A 10,706-nucleotide genomic window follows, 5' to 3' on the forward strand; every position below is an offset into this window, starting at 1 on the left:
TTTCCTTAGGATATAGATCCAGTAAGGTCATTGCTGGGTCAAAAGCTATGCATAGTTTTATAGCCCTTTGGGCATAGCTCCAGATTGTTCCCCAGAAAAAGTTAGATCATTTTGCAATTCCACCAACAATGAATTATGTTGGTCAAAGGAAGTGGACAGACAATTTTTAGATGGCAAAATTAAAGCCATTTATATGAAAAATACTCTAAATCATTACTGATTAAAGAAATGCAAAGTAAAACAATTCTGAGGTACCATCTTACACCTTTCAGATTGGCAAAGATGATGGGAAAAGATAATGATAAATGTTGGAAGGTATGTGGGAAAATTGATACACTAATTTATTGTCAGTGGAGTTGTGAAACCATTCAATCATAATGGAAAGCAATCTGAAACTATGCCCAAAGGACGACAAAACTACATACAGCATTGCCATTTATCCCAAGGAAATCATAAAGGATAGAAAAGACCTATAAGGGCAAAAATGTTTGGTAGCAGCTCTTTTTTTGTGGTAGCAAAGAATTGGAAAAGGAGTGGATGCCCATCAATTGGGTAATGACTGAATGAATTGTGGCATATAAAGGTAATGAAAGACTATTGTTCTATTAATAATGTTGAACAAGCTGATTATAAAAAAGCCTAGAATGATTTACATGAACTGATGCTGAGTGAAACAAGCAGAACTAGAAATACATTGTACATAATAACAGCAAGAATATGTGATAATTGACTATGAAAGACTTGGTTCTCTTCAGCAGTTCTCCTGAAGCAATCCCATTAGACTTTGGACAGATTAACATCTGTATCAGGAAAAAGATCAAAGGTGACTGAATGTAAATCAGCACTTGTTTTGTTGACTTTTTATCTCTCCTCTGGTTTTTCATTTTTGCTCTGATTTTTCTCTCCCAACATGATTCATAAAGCATATGTATTAAAAATTAATAAACTTACTACAATTAAAGAGAAAAAATATCAGTGAACCAATAACCCCATATCCCCTCCAATATTTATCATTGTTTTTCCTGTCATCTTAGATAATCTGAGAAGTGTGAGGTGGTACCTCAAATTTGTGTTAATTTGCATTTGTCTAATCAATAAGGACTTAGAGCATTTTTTCATAATACTATAGATGGTTTTAATTTCATCATCTGAAAATGTGTCTGTTATTTCCTTTTGACTATCAATTGGGGAATGACTTGTATTCTTATAAATTTGACACAATTCTTTATATATTTTTGAAATGAGACCTTTATCAGAAACACTGACTATAAAGATTTTTACTAGCTTTATCCTTCCCTATTAATCTTGTTTCTTTTTTTTTTTGGTGCAAAACCTTTCTAATCTAATGTAATCAAAGTCAATTTTTGCCTTTCATAATGTTTTCTACTTCTTTAGTCATAAGTTCCTTCTTTCACCAAAGATCTTAGATGTAAATTATCCCTTGTTTTCCTAATTTGTTTATGGTATCATCCTTTATGCTCAAATCATGTACTCATTATGACTTTTTTGTTATGGGTTATGAGATTGAGTCTATTCTGAGTTTTGGACATTTTATGGTTTTCCCATCAATTTTTTTTCAAACAATATATTCATATTCCAGAAGCAGGAGTTTGAGAGTTTATCAAATATTAGGTTAATATAAGTTTTGATTATTGTATCCTGTGTATCTAATCTACTCCTGTGACCCACCATTCTATTCCTTTGCTAGTACCAAATGATTTTGATGACTGATGCTTTGATATAGCTTTGGTATTCCTAAGCCACCATCGGTTGTAGTTTTTTCAATAATCCCCTTGATGTTCTTGACCTTTTGTTCTTTCAGATGATAGTTTTATTTCCTCATTATCTGTTCTGAATCTTTTAATTTATTTTTCCTTTCTTATTGATAAAGCCAATATTTCTAGTACAATGTTGAATAATAGTGGTGATAATGAGCATCTCATACAGAATGAAATCTCCAAGAGTTAGCATGGAGAAAGAGTAGAATGCAAGAGAAGAGCAAGTAAAGGAAAATGATGAAGAAAAAAAAGGGGTAAAAGAAAAGGGTGAGAATTAGTGCAGATTCAGAGTGATTTATAAGTACCATAAGAACTTAGAAAGTAGCATATAATAGAAATTAAGGAATAATAGACTGAGTGATGAAACCAAATGATGACTGAGAAAAAGAAACTGGATCTAGCAACTGTGGCCACTTGATGACATTAGGGAAAAAAATTCAATGGGATAAATGTGTAATGACAGATCATTCAGGGAATGTAGATAATTTCCCCAAAAAGTCTGAAATATGATAGTGAAGAGGAGAAAAAAGAGTAATTTGATTGCATAGAAAAGAAATAACTTTTTTTAATGGAGAGCGAATAAATGCATATACATATATGTAAGAGAGAAAGAAATGAGACTGAAAGAAGATAACAGAAACAGAGGGAAACTAAAGGTGAAAAAAGAAAAAAAAGAGGTTGATCTATGAGGAAAGATTATATAGATGGAGGAGGCAGGAGATGATATGACAAAAGGTATGGGAGAAGAATTAGTTTTGACAAAGAGTAGAGACAAAAGCAGTGGCTTTTGAAATAGTCTAGGATGGGTATCAACACAAGAACTTTGATTGGTGAAGGAGGTCATGGGAAGTCTCAATAAATAGCTTGAGTCTCCTCTTCAAGGTCAGAAGGAAGGCTGAGCAAAAGTGAAAGCAGCAGGGCACCATGAAAAGGAGAAATTGAACTCGATGCCCACAGTCTTGACATTGAGGTCTAAGCCAAAACACAGATTCCATTCAAAAATGAAATAGGAGCACTGACAGAAGCAGAGCATTTTTTTGAAGCAGTACATTTCTTTTAACTTGGAAGCACTGAGTACACACTGAGAAAATGAAAAATTGAGAGATAGATCGATGGATGGATAGATAGATAATTGGATGGATAGTGAAATAGATGGGAAGGGTATAGATATGGAAGAGTGATACTATAAACTCATCCTTACTTAAAAATGCTCTGTCTTTAAAACAATTCCCTTCTCCCCCAATCTGGCTCATGCTTCCTGGTACATCCTTAGCTGCATGTGACTGAAGCAGGAATTCAGCTGGAGAAATGGCATCTTAATAAAGGGATTTGTTTTGTGCTCAGTCATTCTCTGTGGAGCAGTTATTGATGTCTGTGTGCATGCTCGTTAAGTGAGGTAATTAATATATCTCTGAGTGTTAGCTATGCACGGTTGGCTTTGGTGTCTGTCAGCAAAATATAACCTGCGTTATATGTCTGAGATATGAATTGAATATGTTTTCTCTTTAAAAAAATTTCTAATTATGTCTGAGATATGAACTGAATATGTTCTCTCTTTAAAAATTCTAATTATGGAGACTAATTAATTTTGAGGGGAAACCTACTTTTTCTTACTGACTCAATACATTAAATTTTATTAATGTGTATCTGTTTCACAAGAATTTAGTTATGTATGTATCCTGTATTGGGGGGAATCAAACAAACAAAAACCACCCTTGTCTGAACCCAATAATCTTCTTTAAGCTTTGAGTGGATCATGCTTAAAATGTATCATACCCATCTTAAGGATAAATTTCAATGTTGCTTCATGTGAATGTGAATTAAAAATGTTTCTTGATGTAGGGCTTTGAAAGAATGACTATAGAGAAAGTCTGTGAAGCCTGGAAGCCCAGAATCCATGATGCTTAAGGGTTGGGGTTCACTTCCAAGCCATAATGAGTGATCTTATTGCTTACACTGGGCTTCATTAAGTGATCTGGCAGCAAGAAGCACAAAGCATACTGTCAAATTAACTTTCCAAAGATAAACTAAGGTGAGAAATACATGGAAAACTGGATAATTCTGCAGAGGGACCAGAGAGTTTTGGAGAAAGGCTCTGGACTAGAGAGGAGTTCACATGACAACACGTACCTGAGGCCTAGGGACAGCGAAGAAGGAATCAGCCTCACAGCTTATTATTAGGAATTATTCTTGTTAATTAAGTGATAAGCTTATTTATTACACTTCTGTCCTTACCTCCAAATTTCCTTTGGCCTGGGACAGGCTTCGATGGCCATATCCTAGTTACATTTCTCAGAGCCTTAATTTCATACTCAGTACTTATTTAATTGAACATGACTGAGTTCAGACCCATGATGATTGAAAATCTTAATAGCATTAAACCATTGAATGGCAAAACAATAGAGAAGAGTATGAGGTGGAAAGGAGGGAGATAAATGGATAGATTTAAGGAAGATTAAAAAAAAGAGGGAAGAAATGACCTCTGATGTTCAGGAGGAAAATCAATCTTACAGGGATTTCTCTAAGCAGTAGAGAATTCCCCTTTGTCTCTTCTTCATCCACATTGCTAAAGATACTGTTATAATGTCTCCATGATTTGAAAGGTCAAACTTACATGTAAGCAGGTGAATATTTGCCAACTGTGGAGTTTGCTAAGAAAGCCCACTTGCTGATAATGAGTTTTCTCTTTGGTTTGTGAATATGTCCAAAGTTACAACCTTAGTCATTTGTTCCTCAGGTCCCTCTGGATGCAGGGGCATAGAATCGCTCTCAGAACTTTCATTTCTGAAGAGTAGACAAGCAAGTCATCTCTTCATTTTCTACACAATTATAATCTTTTGCCTTTCTCCATCTCACTTAGCCCCATTTTTCTTGCTTACTCATACCAGTTCTTTTCCATTTTCCTTTTGTAAGTAATCTCTTTTTTAGATTGTGAACTTCTTGAAGTCAGGGACTGTTTTTCTACAGATTATTTATTTAAGACAGTGTGTCATATAAATAACTTCTTAATACACATTTGTTGATTGGCTGAAATTACTTTATAATGATGTTGTCCAATCACAGGAATTATCAATCAAAATGGAAATATTTCTATTCAATTCATTTGAAGGTAATTTAACAAAAATAATCAATCACCAACTTTGTTTGAAAGAGCATTAGCTGGACATGGTCAGGAAGCCACTGACTCAAATCAATCTTCTGAATTTTCCAAGCTGTTTAGTTTTGGCTTACTATCCTCTTCTATAAAATGAAAATAATATAATCAACCTTCATATACATTTCATAACCAGAAGTGTATAAAATGTATGCAACACACCATGTTGTAATATATTTTCAATGTCAGTTATTAGTATATTATCTTTTAATAGGGCAAATGTTAGTGTGCTTCATGGGTAAACTTCATCAAACTTATCTACATAAGATACTTCCTCTCTCTCTTTTCACCTACTTGTTTATTCTCAGTCCCTTAAAATATAATTTGACAAACATACACATATACATACACAGACATACACATCACTCTAGAAACTCTTATTTCCAGAAACACCAGTGTTTTGCTAATCATCAGATTGAAAGGTCTCTTTTCAGGCTTTATTTATCTCCTGCCACATTTAACTTTACTGACTGTTTATTCTTTAATGCAGTGCTCCCTTTATTTTGGAAATGAAACATTTTATGGGGTTTTTTTCTATTTATGATACCTCTTTAATTCCATTTAATTTGGAAAACATTTTAAAAGGGCCTCCCTAATACCAAGCAGTATACTGGGTAGTAGAAATACAAATATAGAAATGATTTTTTTTTCCTTCATGGATCTTACATTTCACATTGATCTTTTTTTCTTTTTTTACTTATGCTCTTCTCATTGTGTTTTATCTAGTGTTCTCTCTCTAGACTTCTTTTCGTCATTTCTCTTTCTTTGGGCAATAAGTATTTTCCTCATAGCCTTCCCTATCAATTATATCCATAAACCCACCCTCGATGATAATTGATAGACATAAATATCAATTTTGTCTGTCTGACTATCTATTTATCTATCTCTTCACTCAGCCCTCCACCCATCCACCCATCTCTCTATTGTTCTGTCTGTCTGTTTCCACTGAAAGAGACCTCAGATATTGTTTAATCTACTCTTACTGAGAAAGAAAATGAAATTTGGGCTGGCTAACTATTTTTCCTAAAGTCACAAAGAAAGCGAATAGTAAAAAAGGTGACACTATGGCCTATGTTTTGTTTTCTCTGTTATGTCCCCATTTAATTTCACTTTTCATTGTCTAAAATTTACTTTTTTTTCAATAACACAACAGACTATGAACTGGCACATTTACAGGATGTTTGGATGATGGTAAGATGGAGAACCAAGTATAGAGTGAATATGTTGGTCCCAGGTGAATTTGGATAGATTATCTAAAAAAAATATTGAGTACCTGAAAGATGCAAGAAGATGAAGTCTAAAAAGTGAACCAGAAAGAACACTAAAGGCAGGGAGATAATAATATTATAGGCAGGTAAGCAAAAGTTTATTCTGGGAAACAATTTTTACAACCAGTGTTTCTGATAAAGGCATCATTTCTAAAATATATAGAGAAATGAGCCAAATTTAAAAGAATACAAGTCATTCCTCAATTGATAAATGGTCAAAGGACATGAACAATTTTCAGCAGAAGAAATTAAAGCCATCTACAGCAGCTAGGTGGTGCAGTGGATAGAAGAACTACAGCCCTCAGTCAGGAGGACCTGAGTTCATATGTGACCTCAGACACTAGCTGTGTAACCCTGGCAAATCACTTAATCCCAATTGCCTCAGAAAAAAAAAAGAAGAAGAAGAAGAAAGAAGAAGGAGGAGGAGGAGGAAAAAGAAGGAAGAAGAAGAGGAAGAGGAAGAGGAAGAAGAGAAATTAAAGCCATCTATAGTCATATGAAAAAATGCTCCACATTGCTATTGACTAGAGAAATGTAAATTAAAACAACTTTAAGTTACCAACTCATACTTAAGATAACAGAAAAAGATAAAGATAAATAGTGGAGAGAATGTGGGAAAACTGGAACACTGATGCATTGCTTATGCAGCAGTGAAATGATCCAACCATTTTGGAGAGCAAAGTGCTATTAAACTATTCATACTCTTTGATTCAGCTATGGCTGTAGTCAGGAAGGTGGGAGTTCAAAACCAATCCTAGCCACTTACTAGTTCTATGCTGGGCCATTAATTTAAGCTTATTTCTGTTTTAGTTTTCTTAGTTGGAAGACAAATAATCACCCCATCTTCCAGAATTGTTGTAAAGACAAAATAAATATTATCTAAAGAGAGTTAATATCTGTCTGGCACACAGTAGGAACTTAATGAATATTTGTTTAAAAACCCACTATTTTGTCCATAAGTAACATGTACTTCTTATGTCAGAAGGAGAGATGAAATAGTACTAACTAGGGATGGAGTTGAGCAAAGTCTTGGGAAATTGAAAGCACTCACTGAGTGAACACAAATTTATTAAGGAAATATTATGTGCTAAGGGAAACAAAGAAAGACAAAAGGCATAATGGAAGAGACAATATCTTAACAACTATGTACAAAAAAGTTATATACAAGATAATTTGGAGGTAATCAAAAGTCAGGCTTGCAGAATCTTAAGCATAACCTTTCTGGCTTGTCAAATTAGTGTAAATGTTCAGTAATTTAAATGGTTTGATTTTGCTTTTCTTTAGGATTGTAATTTTTTTAGGATTCTTTAGGATCTTTCCCAATATATGGCTACTGCTGAGTTTTCCAAATATGCTGCTACACATTGAGTGCAGCATTTTAATGGACATTTTCTTTTAGGATTTTAAATAGCTCATCTGTAATTGCATCTCCTCTATTAGGCGTATTGTTAGCAAGACTTCTTTAGACCACTTGATTATTCTTCAGGATGTCTGGCTCTAGATCAGTAACCAAATCAGATGTGATTATTGGTGATTTAAAATCTTTCTTAGAGAGTTTGCTTGAGTTGGAATTCTGTTGTGCTATAAGAAATGATGAGCTCAATTGTTTTAGAAAAACATGGAAATAATATGAAATAACAAATAATAAAGAGTGAAATGAGCAGAATCAAAAGAACATTGTATTCAGCAACAGCAATATTGTTTTAAGGGAAAAAACTTGGAGAGAATAAGTTATTTTGACTATCATACCCAAAATAACTTTAAAAGACTTAAGCAAAAAGACACTCTCTACATCTGAGAAAGAACTGATAATAAATAGGACTATGTAATGGAATAAATTTACATAAATATGCCTATTTGTGTCCAATGGTAGCCATCTCTAAGACAGGAAGGGAGGGATCAAAAAAGATATCTAAATGATAACTTTGTTATATATTGAAAGGAATAATAAGTTGTACATAGTAGATTTGCAGTTTTATGTGCAATTATCTTTTTTTATTGTATCATGTTTAGGAAATACTTGTTTTACTCCATAAATTAAAAATGAAATGAAGTTAAAAAAGAAAAAAAATCTAATGAACAGATAACTAGCTTGACAGAACTCAATTAGTCTTTGCCCTGTTTTATTGTATATTCCTTCTGTTATTCTACCTTTTGATTTTCTATTTTAGCATTTCATTGCCTATGATGAATGTGAAATTGTGCATGTGTATGTACATGTTATTTCTAGAAGATATGAATTGTCATATAACTGATCAACTTGACCTCTTTGGCACCAGTGATTGGAGCATATAATTATATTAAAAGGATATTGAATGATTTGGCTTGGATTTGAACAGATACCATTCTATCATTTTTGAGATTTTACTCTGTTCTTTTTTCACCTTTTCATCAACTATGAGTGCTACTGTATTTTTTCTAAGATATTTTTACTTACTGTAATATATATAATGGTCACTTGAGTGACCTCCTTTCTCATTCATTTAAGTTCCCATCCAAGATGTTGATATTTAATCTTTCTATCTCCTTTTTGGCTACATCCAATTTACCTTGGTTCATCAATCTTACTTTCCAGGTTCCTATGTAATATTGATCATTACAGTATTGGACTTTCTTTTCATCATCAGACACATCAGTTGCTGAACTTCATTTGGGGTTTAACCCTACTGCTTTATTATTCCTGTATTTACTTATATGTGACCTCTGTTCTTTTATAGTTGGGTACAGACATGAGGAGCTTGCCTTCTAGTTTTGTGTCTTTCATATATTTATTTATTACAAATTATTAAAGATAAAATCCCATTACTTAAATATAGATTTCTAGAATAAAAATTTGCTAATATAAATGAACAAAGACAATAAAAATCAAACTAAGAACATGATATTAAGCTTATTTCTTTAAATAATTGCTTAATGTTTTGAGAACATTCAAAATAAAACTTTTAAGTAGCTCTCTAGTAATTTTTACTAGCTGTGTGGCATGTTAAAAAAACCCTTCTGAAAAAATATATTTGTTGTGACTCAGTTGTGTCTGATTCTTTGTGATCTCTTATGTGATGCCATCTATGGGGTTTTCTTGGAAAAGATAGTGGAATGGTTTGTCATATCTTGCTCCCATGGGTTAAGGTAAACAGAGATTAAATTACTTTGCCCAGTGTTAAACAATTCTGAGGCTGGATTTGACTGAAGTCCTCCTTACTTCTGGCTTGGTTTTCTATTCATATGTCACTTAGTGTCCTTTTTAAATGAAGCTTATTAGATTCTGCTCTTGCCATTTTCTTGAATTCTCTGTTTTTCTGTTTTAAGAATATGTATTGTAAACAACATATTTTTGGATTCTGGTTTCACTTATCTTTGAAGAATGAACTCATCGCCCTATTCACAGTTATAATCACTGATTTTCCCTTCATTCTTTTTTTTTTTCATTTCATTTCTCTTTTTATGCCCTTCCTCCTCAAAAGTCATTTTTATTTCTAACTGCTACCTCACTTAACCTGTCCCTCTTTTAAAATAATTCATTTCTTTCTCTTATAACCTTTCTCCCTTTTTCTCCATTAAGTTCAATTTCTATACATAAGAATAATTCTTAAATTACTTCTATTTAATATATTTCCAAGTTATCTGTTTTCCTGATGAGACATTTCACATTTAGTTATTTATTTTATTCTTTTCACAGTGTTTTATTGTTTCTTGCTGTCTCATAGACTCATTAGCTTCCATTTGCCTAATCTTAAGTTTTTAAGGAATTATTTTCTTCACTGAAATATCCTATCCCTCTCTCTTTTTTTTTATTTTACCTATTCCTTTTCTTAAGGAGTTTTTATTTAGTGAATTTTTGTACCTCCTTTTCTGCTTGTTCTTTTTGTTTTACTTTATAAAAGAATGCTTTTTTTGGGCCTGTTTTATCATTAGGCTATTTTTAAAGGAGTTTAATTTTTTTGGGTCTCTTTTACGGGGGTGTCAATCCTTTTTTCATGATTCTCTTGCATCACCATGGGGAGTTTCACTAAGGAAGGGAAGTTTAGAGGAGGTACTAGCCTACTAGCATATTTGATTAAAAAGCTAAAATCCATTCATATAGTCATATGTTTTAACTACATTTTTTTTACTATCCTGAGACTATAAATAAAATGTAGGTCCAATTTTCCTAACTATAAATTTATTTATGCCTGATTTTCTAGAAACTTGAATCTAAAACCTAGTGCTCTAGAAAACACCTCTGCCCAAAAATGCCTCTAGAGCATACTGATTGTGTCACCAGTGGCAGGTTCTTGGTGCTTATGTCTAACACCCATTTATTGTGCACCGAAACAAACAAAGCCTGACAAAATCATCATTTCATTGCTGAAGTCTCATTTTTAAGGAGCCATATGTTCTTTCTCTGTTGTAGAAAACACATCCCATTTCTTTGGGAATGTTCAATCCAGCTGTCACTCTTGCAAGATGATGAATTCTAAAATCGCATTTGAAAAATGATTCCTGACTGCTGAGTTCTGGCATGAGAAC

The sequence above is a fragment of the Sminthopsis crassicaudata genome, chromosome 3 (assembly GCF_048593235.1).
Source record: "Sminthopsis crassicaudata isolate SCR6 chromosome 3, ASM4859323v1, whole genome shotgun sequence".
Lineage (NCBI taxonomy): Eukaryota > Metazoa > Chordata > Mammalia > Dasyuromorphia > Dasyuridae > Sminthopsis > Sminthopsis crassicaudata.